Source organism: Lonchura striata, chromosome 4A (assembly GCF_050655825.1).
Source record: "Lonchura striata isolate lonStrDom1 chromosome 4A, ASM5065582v1, whole genome shotgun sequence".
NCBI classification, from domain to species: Eukaryota; Metazoa; Chordata; class Aves; order Passeriformes; family Estrildidae; genus Lonchura; species Lonchura striata.
Window position 1 is genome coordinate 18,276,552 of NC_140742.1, and position 27,651 is coordinate 18,304,202.

The 27,651-nt window shown below is 51.7% G+C and overlaps 1 protein-coding gene across 3 annotated transcripts in view; it reads left to right on the forward strand.

The window, feature by feature from the left end:
- LOC110472673 (gamma-aminobutyric acid receptor subunit alpha-3) overlaps positions 1-27,651 on the forward strand; it is a 124,789-nt gene that overhangs the window by 16,676 nt on the left and 80,462 nt on the right. Inside the window, exon 1 of one of the 3 annotated variants that reach the window (XM_085570665.1) lies at positions 22,620-22,693. The exons of the other annotated variants lie outside the window; for them this stretch is intronic. The gene's annotated coding sequence lies outside the window, so the exon portion shown is untranslated. Of the gene's footprint in view, positions 1-22,619; positions 22,694-27,651 lie in introns of those variants that run through there. 3 annotated transcript variants of the gene reach the window in all.

The following is a 27,651-nucleotide window of genomic DNA, read 5'->3' on the forward strand; positions in this document are numbered from 1 at the left end:
GGGGAAGAGCAGCTATTTTTAGCAAAACGCTTCAGGTGAGTCGAAACTTTCCCCTTTGTTGCCTGCATCTTCAAAGCTCTCCTTCCAGCCTGGAGAAACAAGGCTAACCAGCCTCTGCTGCTCCCAGTTCTCCCAGCAGCGAGCTGCAGGCTCTGGGAGGCTGCTGCCAGCACGGCTGGGGGGTGCAGCCTGCCCTGCTCTGTGCCTCAGTGCTGGGCCATAAAATGAAGGGATGGAAAAACACCCTGGGCAGAAGAAAGCTGGGAAATGCCCTGTGTGGGCTGGCACGATGGGAAGCTGCTCCTCGGGGTTTCTCCAGACCATGACCTGGATTAGCTGGAGGGCAGGAGGTGCTGGAGCTGCAGTGCTGTGGGGGTGTGGGCTGTGGCAGTCACCCAGAGACTCTGGGGAACCCAGAGAAGACCCCAGAACAAATATCCCCACGGGACCAAGAGAAACATGAAGGGTGTGTGAGGAATGGGTGCACTGCAAGGGCAGGGCTTGCTTTATAGGGTCCCTCCCTGCCTTGAGCTGTTGTGTTGCTGTGCCCCAATTCAAATAAAAGAACCAGATGTCTGAGACTCTGCCTTGGGAAACCTGAAGTGGGGGCAGTTAAGAAAATATTGTCTGGCACTGAGAGTGTGGGGTGTAGGGAGCCAAATGGGGAAGCTGTGAAGGGACCTTGGTAGTGCAGCTGTGACCCCAGGAGTGGCATCTGAAGGGTCAGATGGGAAAGCTTTTGTGGTGGAATGTCCTCACTCAGCAGTGCCAGTGGACAGAGGGGCTGAGGGTGCCACCCACCTGCCCAGTGCTCCCTGCTGAGGAGGAAAACTGGGCTGGCAAAGGGCCACCATCCCAAATTCATTGGGTAGTGCTGAAGATTGTTTGGATTTTCTCTAAAAGTTACTTCTCCCCAGGTGACTGGCAGAGGCAGCCCCCCAGGGAGAGCAGTTCTGTCTAACCCACTTTCACACCGTGCACTTAATGCAATGAATCTCCTCGCTTTTCTCCAAGATCTTCACTTACAACAAGATCCCTTGGCACACTCTTTAAAAAAAGAAGCCTTGCTGACATGCCTTTATTGGGCTGCTCTTAAAGCTGCCACAATTAAACAGCACAGATAAGAGCTGTTCTGCAGCCTGCATTCAGGCAGTAAATATTAATGCTGACTTTTTTAAGGTGAGTGGTGTGCTCCTATGTTGCTGGCAGCTAGCTTGGCTGGTACAAGAAATGGCTTCACTTTTGATAAGTGTTCAAAGAAGGTTTGAGCTCTTGGAGTTTGAGGCCAGAAGGGAAAATTTGAATAAGGTTTTTTCCTATCCTGAAGTTTCAGCTGGTTGACACTTCTCAGTTGATGAGCCTAATAACTTCAGCTGCATGAAGGCAGAGGAGATCAGCTTATTGGAAGGGCTGTATTTTGATTTATAGATCTCTTGCACACAGAAGATCCTATGCAAACAGGCATGGAATGCAGTAGCAGGCAATGCAGTACTGCCATTAAAAGTGTGTGGTTTGTGACTTTTTTCCTCTGGCTAACTTCAATCTCTGGAGGTCACTTCTGGCAGAAAAATGTTTCTCCACCTTCCAAACAAAGCCTTGTTTCTTACCTTCTTCCCCTCTCCTCCCCCACGGTCAGACTAACCCAGCTTTATGCTGAATTTAGAGGGCTTTGCATCTGCAGCTTCATTTTTGATGGTGTGAGCACCTGCAGTGTCCTGCCGTGGGCACCAGGTGTGGAGCAGCTTAGCTGGGAGAGCAGGTCTGTAGCTCCTGGCAGTGTTCCTTTGGCGTTTAAGCCCTCACTTGGAGCTGGTGGGGATGTCCAGAGCTGTCCCTCCAATCCAGGGGATTACAGATGATCCTGTGGAAGGCCTGGGGCAAGTGCCAAGCAGTCCATGCTGTCAGGGGGATGGTGTATTAAAAATGCAGCTTATTGTCACTCCGGGACTGTGTCTGGGGCCCAAAGGTCACAAAAGGGAGAGGAAATCTGGCTAACAGTCTTACTGGAAGGGAGATGCTGATTCTCAAGGCTGCCACAGGCCCTAACCAGTAACATTCCTGTGTCTTGTTTGTTTTGTGCTGCCCTGAGGCTGCCTGGGAGGTGCTGAACGTTTCTTGATCCCTCATTGCACCTCCTTCATTCAATTCCTCACCTGCAGAAACCTCATCAAAAACCTAATTGGACAAAAAACAACAGCCAGGCTTGGCTGGTGAGAGGCTGGGTTGTGACACTTTACAAGGAAATATATATAAAGAAGGCAATTTATGCACCTCTATCATACCTGGTAATGTAAATCCACATTTAGCACAGGGGGAATTGCTGGCTCTGTGGGGATTGAGGGCTGTTTGGCAAAGCAAGCACTCTGCCATCAAATGAAGAGCTCAGCTATGCTTCCTGGAGCCAGCCAGCCTGGGTTATATTTAACCCAGCAGTTTTCACACTGGGAGAGTTAAGTACATACTTTATATCTCATTTCTGTCCTGGGTGCCATGGTGCATCACAATTGTGGCAGGGGTGAGCCATTCCCCATTAGCAGCTTTACAGGCTGTTTAGCACATCTGAGGCTCCTGGAGGGTGAGGGACAGAGGAGAGGGAGACAAAAGCACCTGCAGAGCCTGAAGCCTCTGGTCCTGGCTCTCCTCCCTCCCCTGGCTGGCTTCCTGATGTCCTCTCAGAGCTGCAGGGAGTGTGAAAGCAGAGCTGAATTCACTCTGGAACGTTAGGAGTGGATGAAGAGGTGAAGCAAATGGAGGAAGAGGTGCAACCTCCCCACCTGAGGAGACTGGGACAGCTCTGTGTAGGCACACGGTTTGTGGGCACTGGGATGGGGCTGTGGCCCAGCCTCACCCCCGTGGCTCCAGCTGTGAAAAGCAGGGGAGCAGCACTGACAGCACTGAGCCACGGAGTGCCCAGGGGCACTGAGCAACCCCCAAAGGGAGCAGGGGGCACACAGGGCAGTGCATGAACAGGAGGGTATGGAAGCTGGGCTGAAGAACAAGAGGGGCAGATGTTTGCTGTCAGAACCCAGGACATCCCTCTGGCTGCCCTGGCTGTCTCGAGACCCTGGCATGAAGTCAAAAACATCTGTGGCTTCAATATTAGCCTGTGGAAAAAGCTGTCAATTTTGTATGAGGAATTACAAGCCTCAAGGGTTTGAGTAGTGTGATATTTGAGTTAACACAGGGTGAAACAGTAGAATTTTGGGATTTTTAGAATGGGGTTCAAGGGGGTACAAGATGGAGGAATTTGAGCATGTCCTAGCCTTCTTCTCCTTTGTCTTGTCCTCCATGTCTTGCTGTGATGGTGACACTTTTCTATTGGCTTAAGGTAGAGACACCCTGTCAAACACAGATGTTAGATATTGGTGCATTGTTACAAACAGACTATAGGTAACTTTTGATATAAAAGATAACACCACCTGACAGGGCAGGGCAAAATGCTATGGACTCCTTGCTAGCCAGAGCTCAGCAGGTCAGATAAAGAATGTTATAGATAAGAAGAAATAAACAACCTTGAAAGCGCAATCAGAAGCATTCCAGGCTCCTTCTCTGGCTGCTTGGACTAGAGAAGCAAAGACTCTTTATGATCCTGGGGTCACCCAGACCTTCAGAACCCCAAGAAGAGAAATCCACAACTTGCAGCCTTCTGAAGTGGCCTGGTGTTACTCTGTATGGGTTGAACTCTTCTGAAATTGTATGGTGACACTCTGTATTGTGGCTGTCTCGACTGTGACAGCTCTGGAGGCTGAACCAGTGCTGTCCTGCCCCTTGCAAGGCTTGGCTGGGACCAGGGTGGTCACCATTTCCTCTTAGGCCACCTAGCTCATGTGAGAAATGCTCCTCACTTTTAAAAATCTAAAAGGTTTATTAAAACCTTATCAAAAATACAACAGAAGACCAACTACAGAAAATATTCCAGCACCTGGAGCAGAGGATTTTCCCACCATGGGCTCACCCACCTAATGGAGTTTTCACCTTTTAACACTTTGCCCCCTCCCAAAGTTCTCTCAAAGTCCATCGACTCCTTCTTTGCTGTGCAGGGGTGGAGATCACTCCTGACACCTTGATTGGAGGTCAGGTGCTGCCATAGTAATGAGCCAACACCCACCACCAATATCCCAAACCCAGGGATAACAATGCAGGGGGGGGGGTAAACATAATTATAAATCTATAAAACTTCTCTTAACATATATACATGATATTTGCCTTTTAATTGTGAGAGTCAACCATCACCTTACTCATCATTCAGAACGGGAGTGGCCTTAACTTGCTGAGGCTGAAGCAGAGGGAGATGAGCAGGAAGGACCAAGGTCTGTGGCTGCTCTCCTGTCCCTGCTCTGCCCAGCCTCTGGTGAGAGCTGCTGCATGGAGCTGCTGCCCGGAGCTTGGCAGCCCTGGGGCTGCTCAGGGCCAGCCTTCCCAAGGGCACACAGACACCAGGCTGTGATGCCTCAGCCTGGAAAAGGGAGTCTCCAGGCCTGGAGCAGGGAAGGAGAGCAGATGATGCCTGGAAATTGTGATTCCCTGCCTCGCCCCAGAGGTGAGCTGTGCCCTCAGGCAGGGCTGAGGCGCAGTGCTGTGACAGCAGAGGCAAAGGGGACCTCAAATGTCACACTGCTCATTATTTCTCTGTACCCTGGGGCAAGGTGTAGCATCCAAAGTCTTCAATTAACACTAATCAACACCCTTCCTCCTCACGGGGAGCTAGGAGTGGAAGCTGATGGGGGAGCAGGAGCAGAGCTGGAGGGTGCAGAGCTGCCCCTGGGGACTGAGCTGTGCGACCTTCTGCCCTGCAGGCCAAGGTTCTCCTGTTCCTCCCATCTGTCCCATGGAACATCTGGCACCAACAGCTCTGTTTACAGGTATACATGGAGAGCTAAAATGCTTTACAGGAGCAGGCTTATAGACCAGGTGGTCTTCAAAAGCAGGGGGAAATGAGGCATGTTATTGTAGCAACATGCTCAGTGTGGCAGCAATCTGACAGCCAAGAGCATAGACCTTGCAGGACCTCAGGAACCCATCCTGAGCAGGTCTGGGAGACTGTGAGGGGGCTAAACCCATCTCCTGCAGGGCAAAGGCAGCGTGGGTGCCTGCTGAGGCCTAGGAAAGGGTGGAGATGTGGAAAAGAGGCAGGATAACAGGGTCTGGAAATGGCTGGCCAGAAGTGTGTTGTGAAGGACAGAGCGTGTCCTGCCTGCAGGAGAATTGCTCTCTGAGAAATGGCACTTGGGGCATGGGGTGAGAAGAGGGGCAATGCTGGCAGCTTCATTTCAGGTTAATGAAAATATGATTAACAGTTGTAATTAACTGATGAAATGGTGACTAGTTCTCTGCCCCCTCCTGATGATTGATGAGGTGAGGAGACTGCCTGTGTCCACGGTTTCTGCTTGTGGCAGCACTCTGCAGTAGCTCAAACTTTCTGCCTCTAAGCTGGGTCTGGAGGAGTTTCTGTGGCTCCTGCTGCTGAGATGGGAGTGTGGAGCTGCCCTTTTGCTGAGCCTGACCCCAGCCCTGCCTGCCTGGGAGGTTTCATGGCAGGAATGGGCTGAGGATGTTTGTTACAGGGACATTCTTCTCTCAGGGTTTTTCATGGACATGCACAGGCGGAAGAAAGAAAAAACAACTTCTATTTCTGCTCCTTGTTTTTTGCATGTAGAATGTACTTGGAGAAGTGTTTACCTAGAGTAATTGCTTAATTAGATTCTGGTGAGGATTGTTTGAGCCTGATGGCCAATCCAACCCACCTGTGTCTGGACTCTGGAGAACAGGGTCACAAGTTAGGCATTAGTTAAATATAGTAGTTAGAAGAAGTAAGTTTGTAGTTTTAGTAGCTTCCTTTATATACTATATTAATGTATTATAACATAGTTATAATTTTAAAAAAATCATTCAACCTTCTGAACTAAAGTCAAACATTATCATTTCTTCCCACTAAATTCACCTACATTTTACAATAGATGTTGGTTTGTGGTGGAGCAGCTCCAGAGCCAAGCTGGGAAATGGAACCTCAGCCAGGGCTCAGGTGCAGGAGGGGGCATTTCCTGGCCTCAGGGGCTCTCTGTGTCTCCTGCTGTGTGCCCTGCAGCTGTGACACGACCAGAGGGGTTTGGGGTGTGCTCACAGGTGGGAGCACAGCAACCTGAATGTCCCAGGGTCATCCTGGGCTGACCCAGCTGTTGTCAGCAAGTGCCTGAGGGCGGGGCTGGCCCCGGCACAAAGTGCTGACCTGCTGCTGCAACATCTGCTCCGTGGGTGCCCCTCTCCTCTCAGCAGCACGGCCGTGCCAAGGTCACAGCTGCAAAGTGCCAACCACGAGTGATGCTCCCTGCCTCTATCTGCTCCAGGCAGTCAGTATTAAACTGTATTAAACAGGACTGAAAGTGCCCGTGGAGCTGAACTTGCCACCTTAAAAAGCTAGATTAAATGTGTAGAAATATGTGGGAGCAATACTGGAGGAAACACGTACGAGAAGAGGAACAGCTTACTCTTATTTATTCCTGTATGAGGGCAGCATTTGATCCTACAGTGAGGACAGATGGCACCAGAAGTGCCCAAGGCAGGTCAGAAACTGGTGCTCTGTCCCATCTGAATAGCTGTTGCTTTCTCTGGAGCAGTGGTGAAGGATGTGCTTTTTGCTGGAGACGGGAGGAACAGGGCAGGTGAGCTATATTTTGTTTATCTGATTACATATGCATGATCTAGAAAAAGTGACTCTCCATTTTCTCCAAGGATACCTGATGAGCATTAAAAATACAATTGCAAGAATAATCAGGTCAGACTTCAAACAAATGCAGGGAAACAGCTCTGTTCAAGAAACAGATATACCCTGTTATGTCACACTTTGTCTGAAAAGTTCTTAAAAAATTATATTCCTTTTGGAGATGAAACCAAAGCTTTTCAACCCAACAGCTGTGAATAGCCAAGGAGTTTTAGCAGGGAAGAAAAGCAAACCCCACAGTTTTATGGGGACTCTCCAGAGCTTTCAGCAGGGTATGGCTGGAGCAGGGCCTGTGCCTCTGGAGCTTAAAACAGGAGCAAACAAGGGATAGGAACAGGGAAGGTGTGGGGATGGCCCCGAAGGCAGGGGGCTGACCCCATTCCATGAGCCCTGCTGCCTGTGGAGCAGGGTGGGTCTTGTTGGAATCTGAGCTATTGATGATTCTGAGATTGTAGAAAGTCTCTGTCTGTCAGCCCCGCTACCAAAGCAGAAGCCATAATTGGTCTGTGCTGGGTTCCAGGTTGTTTATTCTGTTTATCTCTACCATGTTCTGCTGCCCTGCCCAGCTCTGTCCTGCAGGGCAGCGTGTGGGGCTCTGCCCTCAGTGGGATGTGACAAACATTAAATACCAGAAACTCCCTGGGCTGGATTTACAAGAACGTGCCAATATCTGTCACCTACGTTGGACAGTGTGTCCCCAGCCTGAACCAACAGAAAAATGCCAACACCACAGTGAGACATGGAGGGCATGAAGAAGGAGAAAAAAGGACAAGGCACACCCAATTTCCTCCATCTTGTCCCCTTTGGACCCCTCATCTAGAATCCTAAAATTTTACTTTTGCACCCGTGCCACACTTAATTATTCCTTATATCAAACACTCAGAGCTTGTAATTGATCCTGTAAGATTGAAAACTCTTTTCCATGGCCAGAGATCACAGCCAGTGTCTCTGGGGGCTCTGTCCAGGGGGGTTCCTGACCCCTGCCAGGGTCCCAGACCTTCCAGGGCAGCCAGAGGGAAGCCCTGGATTCCCACAGGTCTGAGGAGAGCAAGGGGTCTCTTGCAGGAGCCCGTGGTGGGTTTGTGGTAGCCCAAGCTCAGGGTAGAGTTGCTGCCTGGGTCTGGTTGTGAGCTGCAGGGATGATAAAGCTTTTTTGTGAGGGAGCCTTTTCTTCAGCAGTGTCAGGGTTAAAGGGGCTGCCAGCTCCTATGGATGTTAGCACAGGTGCAGGGAAATGGAACTTCTCCATCCCTCCAAAACAAAGCCAGAGACTCCCCAGGTGTCCAGGTGGGACAGTTGTGTGGGCAGAGAACTTGTGCAGACCTGCAGGTGGGGTTTAGCCCCCTGCCTTTGCTCCTTACCTTGCTGGGGAGCTTGACAAGCTGGAGCAGCAGGGCTTGTAACTCTAAATCTACTGAAAAACAACAGCTTGAAGAAGGAACTATCCATAGCTCAGCCTGAAAAAACATCCCAGATACACGAAAATGCCATCTTACAGTCACTTTACCTGCAGAGGGACACTTTCATGCATCACTGGGATGCAAATGCTTGAATAAGCTTCAGTTTAAGTGGGAGTTCATCTGGGAAGGGAAGGCAGAGGTCTCCTGTGGGCATTCCCACTCAGCAGGAATGCGCTGGGTGACCTCAACAGCTGTGGCACGTGTCTGCAAGTGACACTGCTATTGTTTTACAGCTTTTCACATGAGCAAGTGAGTCTTGCAAAGACACCCTGGGAGCCCTGGGCTGCCAGAAGTCCTGTGTGAAAGGAGGGGGGTGAGAGAAGCTGCTCTGTGTCCATCTCATTGCAGAGCTTTGTCTCTACTGGAGCCCAGAGAGTGGCTCTGAGAGCAGCTTCCTTCCTTGGGAACCGGGGAGCTCCTGCCTGCTGCTCCATCCTTTCTCTGCAGGTGTAAATACGTGCTTTTGCACACCCAGGTCACTGCTGCTGCCCAGCAACCTGCTGTCAGTGGGCTGGGGCTGTGAGGCGCCTGTCCCAAAAACAAAACCCTCGTGCAGCGCTGCAGGCTCGGGGCAGAGTGGTTGGGAAATGGCCCAGCAGAAAAGGGCCTGGGCTTGCCAGGGGCTGAGCATGAGCCAGCAGTGCCCAGAAGAGCTGTGGCACCTGGCTTGTGTGACTGTCCCAGAGGACCTGTGGCACCTGGCTTGTGTGACAAACAGTGTCCCATAAGAGCTGTGGCACCTGGCCTGTGTGACAGTGTCCCATAAGAGCTGTGGCACCTGGCTTGTGTGACAAACAGTGTCCCATAAGAGCTGTGGCACCTGGCCTGTGTGACAGTGTCCCAGAGGACCTGTGGCACCTGGCTTGTGTGACAAACAGTGTCCCATAAGAGCTGTGGCACCTGGCCTGTGTGACAGTGTCCCAGAGGACCTGTGGCACCTGGCTTGTGTGACAAACAGTGTCCCATAAGAGCTGTGGCACCTGGCCTGTGTGACAGTGTCCCAGAGGACCTGTGGCACCTGGCTTGTGTGACAAACAGGCTGTCCCCGTGTGCTGGGCACTGCTGAGGGCACGCCCGTGTCCAGGTCTGGCCCCTCAGCCCAGGAAGGACATGGAGCTGCTGAAGCAATAAAGCTGCGGAAGGGTCTGGAGCACAGATCCCCCCGAGGAGAGGCTGAGGGAGGTGTGGGGGCTCAGCCTGCACAAAAGGAGGCTCAGGGTGCTCCCATCGCTCCCCACTGCTCCCTGACAGAGGGTGGCGGGGCCAGGCTCTGCTCCCCGGAACAGGAGCACAGGACATAATCTCAGACTGTTCCAGGGAGGCTCAGGCTGCAAACCAGGAGTAATTTCCTCACAGAAAGGGTGATTAGAGCAATGAGGGTGATTGGAATGAGCTGCCCGGGACGGAGCCTGGGCTACCCGCGCCGGGCCCGGGCCACTGCCGCTCCCCCCGCGGCGGGCAGGGGGCGCCAGACCCCGCGGAACGCGCGGGGACACGGGGACACGGGACACGGGGACACGGGGGACACGGGGACACGGGGGACACGGGGGACACAGGGACACGGGGGACATGGAGGGACACGGGGGATACAGGGACACGGGGAATACAGGGACACGGGGGACATGGGGGACACGGGGGACACGGGGGACATGGAGGGACACGGGGGATACAGGGACACGGGGGACATGGGGGACACGGGGGACACGGGGACACGGGGGACATGGAGGGACACGGGGGACATGGAGGGACACGGGGGATACAGGGACACGGGGGACATGGGGGACACGGGGGATACAGGGACACGGGGAATACAGGGACACAGGGACATGGGGGACACGGGGGACACGGGGACACGGGGGACATGGAGGGACACGGGGAATACAGGGACACGGGGGACATGGGGGACACGGGGGACATGGAGGGACACGGGGGATACAGGGACACGGGGAATACAGGGACACGGGGGACATGGGGGACATGGAGGGACACGGGGAATACAGGGACACGGGGGACATGGGGGACACGGGGGACATGGAGGGACACGGGGGATACAGGGACACGGGGGACATGGGGGACACGGGGGACATGGAGGGACACGGGGGATACAGGGACACGGGGAATACAGGGACACGGGGGACACGGGGACATGGAGGGACATGGGGGACACGGGGACACAGGGAACATGGAGGGACATGGGGGACACAGGGACACGGGGGGGACATGGGAGACATGGGGGACATGGAGGGACATGGGGGACACGGGAGACACGGGGGACATGGAGGGACATGGGGGACACAGGGACACGGGGAACATGGAGGGACATGGGGGACACGGGGGACACAGGGACACGGGGGGGGACACGGGGGGGACATGGGAGACATGGGGGACATGGAGGGACATGGGGGACACGGGGAACACAGGGACACGGGGACATGGGGGGACACGGGGACATGGGGGGCACAGGGACACGGGGGACATAGAGGGACATGGGGGACAGGGGGGACACAGGGGATACAGGGGACACGAGGGACATAGGGGATACAGGGGGACACCGGGACACGGGAGGACACGGGGGATATGGGGGACATAGGGGAACACACGGGAGACATGGGGGGACACGGGGGACATAGGGGACATCGAGCCCAGCACGGACTGCCCTGTCCTGGGGGACACAGGGAACACAGGGGACAGAGAGCCTCTGCCCTGCCCTGCCCTGCCCTGCCCTGCCCTGGGGGACACGGGGGACACGAGGGACAACAAGCCCGGCATGGACTGCTCTGCCCTGGGGGACACGGGACACAGGGGACAGAGAGCCCCTGCCCTGCCCTGGGGGCCCTGGGACAGGGACAGGATTGTCCAGCTCTGCTCTCACCTCGCGTGCTGGGGCAGTTTTGGGTGCCACAGTGTAAGAGGGATCTAAAGCTGTTAGCACCCAAAGGTGCTGAAGGCTCTGGAGCTGCTGGAGTGCCTTGGTCTGTTCCGCCCAGAGAAGGCCAGACCTCAGAGCTTCTGTCCCCCTTCCTCACAGGGGACAGCACCAGCCTCTGCTCTCTGGGCATCACAGGACCCGAGGGAAGGCTGCAGTTGTGTCAGGGGAGGTTCAGTTGCAGATTCGGGTCAGGCTCTTCCCCCAGAGGGTGGCCGGGCACTGAACAGCTCCCCGGGGCAGTGGTCACAGCAGCAGCCTGCCGGAGCTCACGGGGTGTCGGACAATGCTCTGGGGCACAGGGTGGGACGCTCGGGCTGCCCTGGGCAGGGCCAGCTCTGGCCTTCGCTCCTGGTGTGTCCCTTCCACCTCAGGATATTCTGTGAGACACTTGGGGTGCCAGGGCTGCTCAGAGCAGTGCGGGGCAGTGCCTGTTGGGGCCGGCCCGGTCTGGCTGTGGCTCCTCCACTGGACCCCTCTGGGACACACCTTTGTGCCCGGGACAGCCCCCGGGCTCGGGGCTGGCCTGGGCACTGCACAGAGATTTTTCTCTCCAGAGCCGTTGACTCCAGGCTCACATTGATTTCCATTTGAGTCAGGCACTGCCTAAAAGGCCCAGAGGGAGCTTGCACAGCATCTGTATTGCTGCAGCTTCCAGAGCGAGCCTTGCCAAGGCTCTCAGGGTGTGAATAGCTGAGGGAATCCCTCTGCAAGCTCCCTCTTGGGGATGCCTTTCTAGGTCTCCTGACACAGGGTGTTCTACTGATTATCAGCACCAGAGCAAAGAGGCCCTGCCCTGCACAGCCCAGCACCTTCCCAGGTGTGGTTTTACTTCCCTTGGCAATGGAGGAAAATGTGTAGCTGTTCTCATCACAGAGCCATGGAACGGCTTGGTTTGGCAGGGACTTTAAAGATCATCTCATTCCACCCCCTGCCACGGGCAGGGGCACCTCCCACTATCCCAGGCTGCTCCCAGTCCAACCTTGAACACTTGCAGGGATGGAGCAGCCACAGCTTCTCTGGGCAACCTGTGCTGGTGCCTCGCCACCCTCACAATAAAGAATATTTTCCTAATATCCAATCTACACCTGCTCTCTGTCAGTTTGAATCCATTCCCCCTTGTCCTGTCACTTCATCCCTTGGAAATTGTCTCTCTCCATGTTTCCTGTGGCTCCTTCAGGTACTGGAAGGTCACAATAAGATCACCCCAAAGCTTCTCCTCTCCAGGCTGAACAATCCCAGCTCTCCCAGCCTTTCCTTCCAGCAGAGCTGCTCCATCCTTCTGATCACCCTGGTGCCTCCTCTGGACTGGTTCCAGTAGCTCCAGCTCCTCCTGTGCTGGGATCACAGAGCTGAGGGCAGCTCTGCAGTTGAGGTCTCACCAAAGGACGTTCCAGCAGCAGGGACCAGGGCAGGCTGTCACCTCCAACAGCTGAGCACCTTCCCAGGTGTGCAACCCCGCTGTAAAACACCTCTCATGGATTTAGGGTGTTCATCAGAGCCATCCTCACAGCCAGGGCTGGGGCTGCTCCTTGCTCTGCACCAGTTAGTGCTCAGCCCCCAGGGCTCTGGGCTTTGCCTTTGCACTTCCTTTACTTTTCAAACTGGTTGCTATTATCAACCCAGGTTCAAAAAAGTATCAGCAAGTGAAACCCTCTTATTTTTAATTTTTTTTCCCCATGAGTAATGTCTTAGCACAAGAGTTGAACCTGGTCCAAATGGGTGGTTTCTCATCCATTTTCACATGACAAAGATTTTTTTGTTCTGGTTTATTTTTTTTAACCTTCTAATGTGAAGACTTACCAGGCCTTTCCACCTCCCTCAAAGTGATGAAAACCCCTTTTTGCTTTTCAGGCTGGTAAAATGGGAATGAAGAAAGGGACTAAGGCAGTAACTACTTGCTCAAATATTCTGACTTCTTTGTCACTCAGGTGAAAATAGAAGGATAAAAAGGAGAAAAGAGCTCAAAGAGATTGTTCTGTTTCCTCTGAAAAATTTATCTTTTAGATTGCTGGTCTGGCTTGTAGAGAGCTTAAAGTGGATACATAAGGCCTTACAGAAAAAATGCAGTTTTTTCAGAAGTTTCATTTTACATTTTTAAAGTAAAAATTGTTGGGTTTTTTGTGGGGTTTTTTTGGAAGAAAATTAAAAATCCAGTGGAACTGGAGACAAAACACTGGAAAACAAAAGTATCTGGGGCAAAGTGCACTGAAAAAGAATCAAACCAAACTGCCTGAGGATGACTGGGATGGAAAGCAAACTTCCTGCAGGAGCCTCAGGTGGGAAGGACTAAATTCCCTGAGGGAACTGTTGGAACTCAAAATGTCCCTCAGACATTTTTGGATGTTCCAGGCCCTGGTCAGAAGCATTTGAGACCCTGGCAGGCAGCTGGAAACAGCTGAGATTTTGGGTTTGAGCCATGGGATGATTTACCAACTTTGCACATCGAACAAGAAGTCACAGAAGTTTAGATATTATAGTAGAAGTAGTCACAAAGTAGAGGGAAGAATTTTTTAGTGCTGTACAGGGGGGTTTTAGCACCTGTACAGGGGGGTTTCTGTTTTGTACATGAGGGTCAGAGGTTTTAAGATGGAGGAATGTAGGCCGGTCCTGTTCCTCCTCTTTCTCCTTCCTCACCTCCATGTTCTTGGTGGTGTTGGCACTCCCAGATTGGTTTAGAGTAGAAAAGCACCATTTAATATAGGTAATAGGCATTGGGAAAAACTGTAAACATGTAACACGTAATGTACCATATAAAAGATAGAAAAGCACCATTTAATATAGGTAATAGGCATTGGGAAAAACTGTAACCATGTAACACGTGATGTACCATATAAAATATAGAAAATCCCCATTTAATATAGGTAATAGGCATTGGGAAAAACTGTAACCATGTCACACGTAATGTCCCATATAAAAGATAGAAAATCACCATTTAATATAGGTAATAGGCATTGGGAAAAACTGTAACCATGTCACACGTAATGTCCCATATAAAAGAGAGCAGCAGCCCTGGGTGGGGAGAGAAGAAGCAGTCGGGGTCAGAGAGGATGTCAGGGTGTGTGTGTGCCTCTGCCTGAGCTGTGAGCAAACCACAGCAGCCCCAGGAGAAAATCTTTTAGATAACTTGCAATAAACTGCCTTGAGACCGAACAACAGAGGCTGCTGAGCCTTTCTTTGGAAGCTCGGGTTGGAGGAGAGACTTTTCCAGCACACGGAGCCCCTGAACCAGGCTGGGGCTCTGACAGGAACCAGGTGGCCCAGGGAGCCTTTGCTGTGCTCCATGGGCTGCCAGGCACCAGGTGCCATGTCCAGAGCAGAGGCCACCCAAACGCTGCTCAGTGACCACACGTGTGGCTGTCCCACACTCCCATCAAAGCGTCACATGGAATGCAGAGTATGCAATCCACATGAGGAATCCTCTCCTGGCCAGCAGCAGCTGGCCATCCCCAGCTGTTCCAGATGTGTTTGCTGCGGGCTGGAGGCCAAGGACAGCTGGCTGCTGCTCTGCCAGGCTCAAGCTGCAGCTGAGAAACCCAAGCCAGGCAAAGGCATCAGATGGCTGAAAATTCCTCCCCAGAGCCTGTGGTGAGACCTCATTGGTGTGGCAGCCATAGGAGGGGTTCCCAGAGCTTGCTGGGGGTGCTTTTAATGGGTTTGGGATGTCTGGAGTCTGCTTTCACAGAATTTTTAGAATGTCAGCCCTGCTTTCATACATGTGCCTTACCACCTTTTTATTTGTTCACTGTTCCTCTCCCCTGACCTCTACACTCTGGATATCTTTTACATCCAAGGGGTTTAGAGTAATGAAGTACTGGCTCTTTGCTCAGCCTCTTCAGGAGGTTGTACTTCCTTGTCAGCAGCTGAGCTGTTTTGCAAACCTGGTATTCTCTCTCTTGATTTCATTTGTCTTTTTGGCCTAAAAGTTTTCTTTTGTGGTGCTTGGGTTCTTGTCAGGTTTTTTTGCTTTTGTTTTCCTGTGGTGTTTTTGTTTGTGCTTTTTAAATTTGGTTGGGTGGGTTTTCTTTTTTCCTGCTTTAATTTTTAACCTTCTGCTTTTTGCCGAGCTTTTCTCTGCTATGCATCCTGATGTTACTGAAACGTTTTAGCAGTGAAGCCTGAAGTTCAGGGAGACAAAAATTGAATCTACCTCTCTTACCTTACCCCACCCCTCGCTGTGCATATGCATCAATGCAGCCCAATTATGTGACCCCCACTGCTCCTCTCTCCAGCTCCTCTGCCTCCCTGAGCACTTGCATTCAGTGTGGCTTTTAGGGCTTTTTCTCTTCCCTGTTGTACAATCTGCTCCTTTGCTCGGGTAGTACTCATCACCATTGTATTAGAGTGCTTCACACATGGTAATGAATTTAATTTCACACCACCACTACTGGAAGACAGGTTATTTTTAGCTTCTCTTTAAATTTGTGAGAATTGACATGCAGAGCTTCAAGCAGGAGAGCACTGGATGCTTTTGGCTGTCAAGCTGGAGATTTCTGGTGTTGTGATTTTGGAATGCTTCACCCCAGAGGGTTCTCTGCAGGGCAGCTGCCCCTCAGCAAGAGCAAGGGGTGCCTGGCACACCTGTAAGTCAGACCCAGGATGTCTCTTATACCTCTGGGAACCAAAGCAAGTGGCTCCCTATGGAAACTTGGGATCAAATCCTTCTGTGAGAGCCTGAGGCAGCACCTGCTCCCTCAGTGTGCCCTCCCAGGAGGAGCATCCCCATCTCCCTGCAGCTTCATGGCTGTCTGCTGTTTGTCCCTCGCTACCAGCCCCAAAGAGCAGCTCCCTGTAAAGAAGAGCTGCTGCCCCTGCATGGTGCTAATTCCATCTGGGACATACAGCTGGCTGCCTGGAAGAGCTGGTGGGGAGGTCCCGGGATTCTGTAATTAAACACTCTGGTAATTTGCTGCTCTTCTGTCTGTGGGTGAGGGCACGGGGGCTGCTCTGAATGCTGGCACTCCTGATTGCAGCGCTTGACTCCCTGACCCCGTGGATATTGCTTCTGGAGAGGCTTCACAGGCTGCTGGCAGCAGACACGTGTGGCCATTGAAGTGTTTATGGGCTCTGGTCCCCTCTCCACGTGCCCTGGCTGCTCTTTATCACCCAAAATCCTGTGTTTTCAGCCCAGCATTTGACTAGTGTGGCCTTGTGTGAGCTGTTCCTACCTCCCCCACCAATCCCAAAATCCCTGTGCTCACAGGTAGAGCTGTCAGCCACTGAACCCCTTCTTCTCTTTCCCAATCATTCCAGGTCTTCCCACCCCTCCAAGTACCTTCCTCAGCTTTCTGTGTCAACTCCAAGGACACCCTGCTCCCATCACAGCTGGACAAGCTGAGCTCATTTTACAGCTGCCACCAAACAGAAGCAGCCTCTTGGCACAAAGGTGCTGGAGGATAAATCCTAAAGGAAGAGGGAGCTCTGCACTCAGGACCTACCTGGACACTGAGTGTGCTCCACCCAAACAGATTTAGTCCCACTGTTCAGTGAGTGCTTTGTGAAGGGCACTGGGGTTGCTCCAGGGCTGAGTGGAGTCCAGCTCCCTGCAGCACTATGGGAGATGTATGTTCCTTTGTCCCTGGCATTTCTGCTCCTGGTAATACTGATGTTGGGCAACACTCTATCAAGGATAATGACATGGACTTCAGGCAGTGCCATGGATCCTTCTCCTGTGGGTCCATGCTCGGGTTGGCTCAGCAGCACAGCCACAGAGCTGGGATGTCAGTGAGGGATGGGAGAGCAGTGCAAGTGGAAAGGAAGGTGGCAATTCCTGCTGGAATATGTGACTAATTGCTGTGCTTTGAATCCAGGGGATTTGAGAAATGTCTGTACAGAGGCTGATTAATTAGTGGTGATGTCATTCTGCTGGCAATCCCAGGGCAGGCCAGCTGAAACATCACCTTTGGATGTAGATATAATCCTCAACAGAGTGTTCTGCATTGGAGTGCATAACGTGGAGCTGCTTTAAGACAGCCACAGGGAAGCTGAAATGCTGCCCCTGTCAGGGCAGGCAGAGGGAGTTTGCCCCTTTGTTTTGCAGTTTGACTGAGGAGCAGCGTGAGTCCGTGCCTGTCTGAGGATGATTGCTTGGACTTTCTGAGCCCTGGAGAAGTTGTAGCTTCATCAGGGTACCCTGCTGCTCAGCAAAAGCTTTCCTGTAGCATGCCCCTCCCTGGCTTCTTTGACATCTGGAGACTGCTTTACTAAAGCCCTACACCCTCAAAAAGCCAGGAAGGGATGGAATTTTGCAGTTATATTGTGCTGGGCTGAATGCAGGGCTGCCTCGCTGAACTTTATTACCATGCCCCGCAGAAAAAAGCTTGAACTTGGATCAATCTTTGCAGGTTGACAAAATGGCTCTTTGGTAAAACTTTCTCATATGGGAACAAAGCTTCCACCATTCCTCCCTAATAGCGTGGAAGTAAAAAACATGGGAGGGCTTCTCTTCCTGCAAGGGTCTGCCAAAGCCTTTTCTGCCTGGGGGTTGCTTTGGCTTTGTGGAAAAAGGTAGAAATCAGCAGAGGACTTCTGGGGCTGTTGGGGTGAAGTAGAGCCAAACCTCCTCCTTCCCCCACAGCTTCTCTTCAGTGTCTTTTCTTTTCATAGGTTCTGCTTTCTTCCCACTTGATTTTTTTTTTTCCCCTCCTCTTTATATAATTTTTTTCAATTTTGTTGTTGGCAGCTCCTCTGTTTCAGATCCTCTTCAAACTTAATTAATGTGCTGCTTATTCCCTCTTCCAGATCAGTAATTATTATATTTAATAAGACCAGATCTGGTGCTGATCTGTACATTACCTCCTGCTATCCCAACCCTTTCCAGCTTGCCAGGTTGTTACAGCTCACAGCAATGCAGCAGCACATCAGTCCATGCAAAAAGGTCAGAGGGGCTTCCTTAGTAAATAAAGAGCAAAAAAATTCAGACCTAGGGAAATCCAGCGTGTGTTGTCAAACAGAAGGTGGAAAGAGAAGCTGCTGGAGTGTTTATTTTCCTGCCACAGCTCCTGACACGTTGGATGGATCCAGATTTGCAAATGCACAAAGCAAGGTCCCTTCTGCTGCTCCTGGCAGAACACGTGAGCCTGCTCCCCCTGTGGAACGGGACCGTGGGCTCCTGGAATTTAGCAGAGCTCTTTCTTTTCTCTCTGCCTTTGTAATTATCATCTCTGCATCTGCTAATTGTCAGGTTTTCATCAAATCTTGGCGGTTTGCGTGCAGAGAAATTTCCACTTGTGGAAGAGGTGGAAAAAACCCCCCTGTCCTACTGACAAGCTCTGTCTGGGGCCCTTTGAGGACCTTGGAGATGTTCCACATCACCAACCACCGCTTCCACCGCCTCCTCCAGACCAGGGAAGCTTTCTAGGGGCTGCATAGCTAATGCCTAACGCTTCCCACTGATCCTTTGTGTAAGAAAAGTAACCAAGTAGCCTGATTAACTGGGATTGAAGGAATTAAGCCCATGTTTGTGGAGATAGTGATCAATGAGGTCCCTTTTAACACACTTGTTACTCTGGGCTTCCTTTGATTGGCATTTCAGGAGCTACACACCATAAATTACCTTGATGGATTCCCCTGTGCACCTGAATTTAAAAGAGATGAGGCAGAGGGTTATTTTAGTTAATATTCCAGTGTGTGACTTGCCAGGTGTTGTGCAGCTTCTGCCTTGACTCATAAGGCTCTGCTCTTTCATTTCCCAAGTCCTGTACCACAGAAATAGCCCTCGAACCTGCCTCTGGGCTTTCTGGAGCTCCCAAATTCCCTGACCCAAGAGTCCTTTCTGCCTGGACCATTGCTTAAACAGTTTGAGCCTTGAGGAGGGAGCAAGTGCTGTGAGGCTGAGGCAGATTAATTACTGACACAAACTCTTGGCAGGACCTAGAAGTTACTCCCAGGTGACCAGCTGGGATGGAGAATTAGCTAAAGAAATGTTCCTGGGTGCACGTGGGTCCACGGGAGAAATGTTGGTGCCCCCCACTGCAGCCCATTAGCTCAGTGAAGTGAGAGGCTGCCTTCCTTGGATTAGAAAGCACTTGAGGATGTCATTTACTCAGGCAGATTTCCCAGCTGACTGAGCATTCTTATTCCACTAATTACAAATGAAGAGGGTGGTGTGTGCACTGGCTCTCAGGCAGGAGGAGCTCTCCTCCCTGATGGTGGGGCTGGCTGGACTGGGGCAAGCAGAAAGGATGCTGACCATTATTATCCCCTCCCCTCCTATCAGCTGGAACAGAGTAAAGCTCACTCTGGTAAATGCTGCAAAGTTGGGTGCTCAGCTGCTGCAGCCTGGTGCTCTCTACATTGCTGGGCCCAAGTCCAGCAGGTGAAGGCAGGTGAATTCTGCAAAATGAATGCAGGTGAATTCTGTCAGCCCTGGGGTCACTCAGAGCCAGGGCCCCCACTCACTGGGGCTGTGGAGTCACCAGAATAGCCCAGCACCTCACATGAAGGAAACAGCTAACCTGAATCTTTGGTAGCTTTTGACCAACGTTGTCTTATTCAAACTGTTCTCAGCTGGTGTGGGAGGGAGCAGACAGAGAAAAAGCTGCTGGTTTAAGTTTCCCAGCACTGAATGCTGGTGGGCTTTGGGATGTGGAGTGGAAAGCACACAGCCCAGTCAGCTTCAGGGCTGTGTAGGGCTGTTCTGGATCACACAGCTTGGCCTGTTGTGAGTATTGCTGGTTTGGGAGAAGTTACAGCCCCTCTTGGCTCGTTTTGAGCGGCCCTGGGTCTGTGATTTCCACCTTGGCTGAGGCAGGCTGTGTTTCCAGGGGCTCCACGTCCCGCTGGCAGGCACTGAGAGCAGCAGAACATCTGCCTGTGCCCGCGCCCTGTGGCGCTTCCTCCCGTGCAGAGCTGTTTCGCTCCTGCCTGAGCCTTCCTGTCACCAACAGCACAACTCCCCGGCTGTTTGCTGTGACCTGTTTACCCCAAACACCCCTCCTGAGGCAGGCAGGCCCTGCGAGAGGCTGGCAATCAGCTGGACACGTGTAGGCCAGCTCCAGCTGGAGCCTCCGAAGCTCTGTGCCAGGGAGGAGCTCCAGCCACCCGCCCCGGCACCACAGCCTCATCCTGCCTCGGTGCTGGCCCAGCTCTGGCAAAAAAACAGTGCTGGGGGGTCTAATGCCCTTGACTGAGTGTGTTCCAGGGACTGGGGTCTCCACCAGCCTTGGGGAGGTTAGGGAAGGCCAGGAGTTGGACTGATGGCTGAGCCAGTCCCCCAGCACCAGCACCAGCTGTGCAGATGGTGCAGCCTGAGGAGTTGTGGGCATAGCAGGAGAGTCCTGGCCTCTGAACTGCTCCTTGTTCGTGCCTTTCTGCCAGGACAAGGCTAACACACAAACCAGTTCTGAGAGTGATGCCTTAAGCTTTAGCTTTTCTATTTTCCAGATCCTGTACTGCATTAGTGTGAAGCTCTGAACTCCATACAGAGTGTTGGTAAGCTCTCTTCACAGTTTGGGCAGACAAAACAATCCTTCCAGGCCTGAGAGCCAAGGTCACCATCACAGCCTCAACGAAAGTAAACTGGGGGGGAAGCAAACTGAGGCACTGTGACTTCATTACCTGAAGCTATAAATGGAGAATGAACCTCTGATGTGCAAACAGACCAAACTTATATCTGCCCAAAAAACTCCTGCCCATCATGCACCTTGGGTGTAGCCTCTTCCAGGTTTTTGACTGCCCAAGGTGAACCTGTTAAAGGCCTTTAATAAATACTCACTTTATTGCTTTAACTCTGTCTGGCCTCTGCTCTAGGTAGCCATTCCAGGCATCAAGAAGTTCCTCCTTTCATTAACCACTGAGCTGCTGGGTCAGCCTCAGTTTCCACGAGGGTGGCTCCAGCAGCCAGGGCTTGGAGCAGCCTGGCCCTTGCAGGCACCTTAACATCATGAAAGGCTCTTTTTACCTGTGTCTCTGCTGGTTTTCTTCAGCTAATTAGAGCTGATAAAACCCACTCACTGTAAGACATTGCCTCAGCCTTCCTGTGCTCCCTCCACCAAAGGTGATGACACCTGAATCCTTCCAGGGAGCACGGCACAGGCAGCGTGGTGACATTTAGAGCTCTTGTTAAAGGAGCAGGTTCAACTGAGGTCTTTGGGAATCTTCTGCTCTGCTGCTGACAGGCTCTATCAACAACCACAGTGCACGGGTGACTCTCCTGCTTGGTGGAGAGGAGCCTGGGATGGCTGTATTGACAGAAATACCCTCCGAGTCCAGATGTGGTAGGTCCTGAGTGCACCAGAGTTCACTCCTCCCTGGGGATTTATTATCCTAAAGGCCTCTGTGCCCGAAGCTCAGCAGCATCTTTGTGCCAGAAGGCTGCTGATGTAAACTGAGCTCAGTTTATCAAGCTGTGATGAGACTGGGGTCTCCTCTGAGTTGCCAAAGAGCTGAGGAGAGTATTTGGAACAAAGACCTGGTATCACATATTGCATGAAACATGAACAGAGGGCATTTTCCAAACGCTTCAGCTGGCGTTGTCAACCCCAGCAATTTTTAGTGTGAACCTCCTGATATCTGGCCCTGTTTCAAGCTGTAGGTTTTGGCTCCCTGCCACTCGATTCTTTCTGAATAAAAATTGAGTTCACAGCTTTTTGGGTGCAGAGAAAAACTCAGAGGGACCCTGCATCAGAAAAAAAACAAGCACAAACAGTGACTCTCAAAGCCAGCTTTCGTAAGCACTTGATTTAGGTGTTAGGTATCTAAATTGTTTAAGAATATTTGGAGTTGACAAGCATGTGCAACGTTAGAAATAGAAATGCTGAGGCATCGAAAACCTTATGACTCCACAGGGGGATCTCTGAACTGATGCTGCTGTTGTAGCTGCAAACAGAAAACAGGGAGTATGTGAACAGGTCTTTCTCTCCAGGTTTATTTTTGCTCTTGCCAAGGGACTGCAGGACAAATACAGTCTCTTTCAGGCCCATTAGCTTTTATGAATTTGTTCCACTGCCAGCACATAGCTTTTGAATTTCGAGACTGCTCCCCCTGCTAGAAGAGCTCTGGTATTTCTGCATGGAGTTGGACCTGGCTTCTGGAGACTGGGATGGCATGTTTTGTCATAGAAACGAGACTCCAGCTCTCTGCTTTACCAGGATCTGCCTAGACACAGCCCTTGAGCTCTGCAGTGCCTCGCAGGAAGGGATTTTTAGCTCAGTGAGGTCTTGTCTGGGTATGTATGTTGACCATCTGTGTGAAATGAAGATTTACAGCTGTCCTAATGGCCATTGCTGGGTTTCCTTGGGCATGTCTAAGCTATTGGTAAAACCTCATCTAAGGCAACAAAGATTGTGGTCTTGTGTAGAAACACTGCAAGCATCCCTCAGGATTATATATCAGCAGATCTATTGATCAGTTCCTCTCAGGGAATGTGGAAAGGTGAGGGAAAAAATATCTTTTCCACTAGTGCATGTTTGGTTGTGAATTGTGACCTCAGGTGGGCCACCAGCACAGCCCTGCAGTGCCCCAGCTGCTTCTGAAAATAATCATTTTTCTCTCTTACTTTGCCAGGCTGCTTCTTCAGTTACCTGAACTTCTGGTGGCAGGAGCCACCTTCGTATTTGTCTTGTCAGGATTTAGTCCCAGCATTATCAGGTGCGTGGAATTTATGGATGAAGTGACAATCTGCATAACATGTGGGATGCAAAGCAAAAGCTCTCTCTATTTTCTGAGGTTTGGAGGGGGAGTTACAGCAGCAAGAACAGCTTTTGCTGTGTGTTTGAGAGGGTGAAAGGAGCATGTCCTGTAGCCCCTTCCCATGAGGAAAAGGTGTGTGGGAAAAGTCTCTTCTTGTGAGGACCAGCAGGTTGTGGTCACCTGCTTTGAGCTGTGCTGGGCTAACACAGCTCTTGAGAGAACACAGCATTTTAGGTGGCTTTTGTCCCCTCAGGGCAGGCTTTCAGGGCTTCACCATGGACATGGGGGAGCAAGGGGAAGGACGCAGTGCCCTCCTCCCTCCCTCAGCCCGGGGGTTGTCCCCGCACCCTGCTCCCTGCCCAAAGGCAGCAGAGCTCCAGCTCCGTGCTGGTTCGTATGGGTGGCTCCAAAGCACTTTTCTGGATGCTGCCCCTCGGGATGGATGTTCGGCTTCGCTCGAGGGGTGAGAATGCGGTGCCTCAGCAGGCAGAGAGCAGCCCCGGCTGCGAGGGGGGACAGTGGCACCGGGGCGAGCCGTGACCCCGCGGCCGAGCCGGGGGGGCTGCTGCATGGCACAGAGGAGCCGGGGGTCTCTCGGAGCGGAGCTGGAGGCGAGTTGCCATGGAGATGGGCTAATAAAGCATCGCAGCCGGGCTCTGACGCTGCTCCGGCTGCACAGAGCGGCGCGTGCGGAGAAGGGGCAGCTGCCATGTGGGGATGGAGAGACAGAAGGTGACACCAGGAGACTGGGACAGGAGTTTGGTCCGTAAGGCTGTCGAGCTGTCCCCGGGTGCTTTAGGAGTAGGAGGGAATGGGAGAAAGGAGCCCTCTTCTCCCAGCTCTTTGGGAAGCAGGACATCATCGCGGTGCTCCTTGGCGGTGAGTGACCAGGGCATGGCAGAGGATCTTTGTCCTGGCCACCTGTGTGCAGGCTGGCTGCTTTCCCTGGCAGCAGGAGAGGGCTCCAACGTGGATGTCAGCTTGCAGGGACCCCCTCACACAGGCCTGCCACAAAGGACTCAGCTGTGCCCTGGGTCCTGTTGTCTCCACACGCCAGCTGCTCACTGCCAAGGCGAGTGCTGGAACCCAGCAGGACATTTGTAACTGCACTGCCCTCCCTGTGCTGACGGTCTTTGGTCCTTGGAGCGGCTCTGTGCCTCCCAGTGGCCCTGTGGGAGGTGTTCCTGGGACCTGTCCCTCCCAGCACGCTGTCCTCCTGCCCCTCAGTGCCAGGGAAGGTCAGCTGTGTCCTGGCTCAGCCCTTCCCTGCAAAGAACTGCAGCCAGCTTCCTTGGATCTGGCTTTGGCTGGAGGGTGGGAATGGGAATGGCCTGGACTCGCCCCCAAGAGCTGTGTGTGCTGGAGGTTGCTGCACATCCCTAAGCTCTTCCTCCAACCTCCACCTGCAGAATGGACCCTCCTGCCTGGCTGTTGAAGGGCTCAAATCTGCAATTCCATTCTGTTCAAGGGCATTGCAGCATGGACCTAAAAGCTAGCAGACTTTTATTCTGGCTTGTTAAGCAGGTTGATGGGAGAGAAAGGCTTTGCTAATTATTAGCAAGGTATTCCCAGGCTGCTGTACTTCCATTTTGAGAGATTACTCTTCAATAATATGGTGACAGCCACATTTTAACCTTGATCACCATAAGAAAGGTTTTGCCTCAAAGCCATGAGCTCCTGGACTGTGCCAGAGTTCAGGGAGGTGTTCCAGCAGGTAAAGGCAGAGACAGGGAGGTTAGATAGTTTAAAAAAGAAATTAAAAGCCTTATGATGGAGAGATGCATTAAAAGATAATTGCTTACAGGTTTCACAAGATGTTTTTATGTCTCTTAAATTGATAAATGTATCCACAGAGACTGATACTCTTAATGGAGGGTTACCTTTACTTCTGAATAGAGCAGAGATCAAAGCAATTACAACTAGATATTGATAACACTACCCATACCCCCCAGAGAAAAGGTTTTCTAAAATTGGACTTCTTAAGCTACCCAACACCTGCTTCCCTGGCCAAAGCCTCTTCTTTCCATCCTGACAGCATCCCCTGCTGTCCAAACCCCTCCTGTGCTACTGCTGGATAGCCCTTATGTCTTTAATTCCATCATCAAGCACTGTCCAGATGGTGGGAGCACTCACTTCCCTTATGGGTCAGTTGTTCCTCAGCACTGGCTGGGATAATGGAAGATTTCCACAGCCTCCCTTGATGTCTCTGCAGGGCTAACAGGTGGGGTGATCAAATCATGAGGGGCAGGAAGGTTTTTGGGATCTCTGGCACAGCCTCTCTGCTCCAGGAGGGCTTTGACTGGTGGATATTTTGATTAATGGTTTGGCAGCTGGAAGCAGACCTTGATGTGCCTGCTCTGCCAAGGACTTGCGTGAGCTGATTATCGTGTGGATCAGCACATCTGGAGGGGCACAAAGGGTTACAAGATGTCATCCACAGACCTCCTAATTTGGGAGGTGCACCTTTCTTAGGTGCTGCTCCTCTTGCTCTGCTCTCTGCAACTCGCTGTTCATGTCGTGCTCTCTTCTCTGTCTCACTCCAATTAGTCTCATCCCCACCTTTGTAAGAACCTGTCGTGTGCTGTGGCTTCAAGGGGAGTGGTTCCACTTGATTTTTAGATTCTTGGAAATCTAAGAATCTTAGATCCTTCACTCTTCCAGTGAAGGGCCATACGCCCAAGACTCGTCCAGGCTGCTGGCAGTGTCAGAGACTTCTGAGCACAGGAGGCAGTGTTTGGTGAAGGCATCTCAGGGCAGAGTGAGATGTTGCTCCTGGGGAGCTGTGTATGAACTGTGTATGAACTGTGTGTGAACTGTTGTTCATGGAAGAACAGGCCTCAAGAGAAGCATGGTTTTTATTGCCTCTGACTGCTGTTAGCAGCACTTGAATGTGTAAATCTTGGAGTGTTCTTCAATACGAGCCATTGAAAATCCTGAGTCACTTCTGTCTCCGGATATGCCTGTCTCACTGATTCTGTTTCATGCCTCTTCTCAAATCCAAGGCAGCTCATGCCAGCAGCTGAATCAGTTTGGAAAAGAGGAAAAAGAAATATTAGGATGATTTCTGCTCTCAGCCTCAAGGCCATCAATGTCCTTGAGCAGGCCAGGTCCCCTGTCTGAGTGTGGTCATCTTGGTGTGTTCTCCAGTGGGAAGATGGTGGGCCAGACCCTTGGGGCTCTTAGCTAAGGGAATGGCTGTGCCTTGGGACTCCCTCTGGGCTCTTCTCTGTTCCCTTGCCAACAGTCTTTTGTTCACAAGCATATAAATGAGGAACAGAAGATGTGGCTTGGAGGAATCGTGGACGTAAGCAGGAATTCCGTGTGAAGAACTATGGCCAAATTGTGTTGCTTGTAGGGCTCTTCCTTAGCTGACCATGCCCTGAGTAGGACACTGGATTAGCTGTTGGTGTCCTGAAATCTCTTCCTGAAAATTCGAGTTTCCCTATGATCCTATGATTCGTCCTAGTTTTGGAGACCAGCAAAAAGCTCCTCTGCTGGCATGCACACACAGCTGTCTTCTTGAGTGATGCTTTATATTATGGCAGGAGGAGTTCAATGCAGAAACAGACTTTTTAAAATGGCAACAGCCCTACACCATGTACTGGGTGCTGTCATTCATGTGTGAACAGCCTAAGGACAATTAAAATATTGGCTGTCCACATGAGATCTCTCAACTTAGGTCTCTGCTGCTCAGACAAAATATTTTTCAGAGGACAGAAAATAACAAGTTGAAGGTCTTGCTGCTACTGCAAAATTGTCCTGTGTGTATTTAATCTCCATTGTCTGGGGTTGGATGTGATGTTGAGGGCTGGAGAAACTTATCTTGATTAGGGTTTGTGATGGTTCAGAGTTCCTGTAAGTGAGCCAAGCGTTGCAGTAACACTAAAGATGCTTCCTGCTCTGGTCTAAAACATGGCAGCTGTGATTGTGGGGGCAGTGACCAGTTTTTGTTCGAGATGTTGGTCTTCAGACCTTGTGAGCTCCTCTGATCTTGCCTGTGGACCCTGCCCAGCAGAGGAAAGCAGAACTTTACTGGCATTCAACCTGCTGCTTACAGACACACCTGGATACATGGATTAGTAAAGACCATCCTCAGATCACAGGGAGATGAAATTTGGCTTTGATAGAGAGATGAGGTTCTCTTCCTACTGTCCAGGAATGCCATGATAAATACTGCTATCCCCCTGAAGTCAGGATGGCTGTGCTCTGCAGGGATGAGGTAGAACCGTGACTGCCCCTTTCTCCTGGAAGCAAGAACTGGGTCATTTTCTAATACCTCAATGCGGAGAACTGACAGTTAAATTAGATTTAATCACCCATGCCTTGAGGGCCCTTGTCCTGAAGTATGTTTCCATGTTACTTTAAGTATTCAGAACCAAGAGTATTTTCCAGAGGAGCTCTGGGGTGGTCAGCAGTGCCTGCAGTGATGATCCGTGCACCCACCCCACAGCCTCAGTGGTGGATCCAGGGCTGCTTCTGTACCTTGGAGGCAACTTGGGCTGAGCCTCGCGCTGCGTGCTGAGCAGGGAGAGCTCTGCAGGGACAATATATTTTGAGTGTGCCTCACTGTCAGCTTTTGCCTTTCCCAGCTTCGCTGCCGTGTGGCTCTGCAAAACCTCCCCGAGCCCAGCCGGCTCTGGCCAGCCCTTCCTCTGGCATCCCTGCATTTCCACACCACTTCTGCCCTTGCCTTCACTGCCAACACCTTGCTGCATTTTAACCTCTCTTCCTCCTCTCCCCTTCTCTTCCCCGCGTTTTCCCCCTCTGCCTGTCGTTTTATTGCGATATAAGCCTCGGCGATCCCAATTTGTGGGCCAAACTTCCCTGTCCCGGCGGGAGACCCGGGATTCGGGCAGGCCCGGCAGCGTGGAGGCAGCTTGGGGTGCTGCCCACCTCCTCGCAGGAGCATCAGCGCC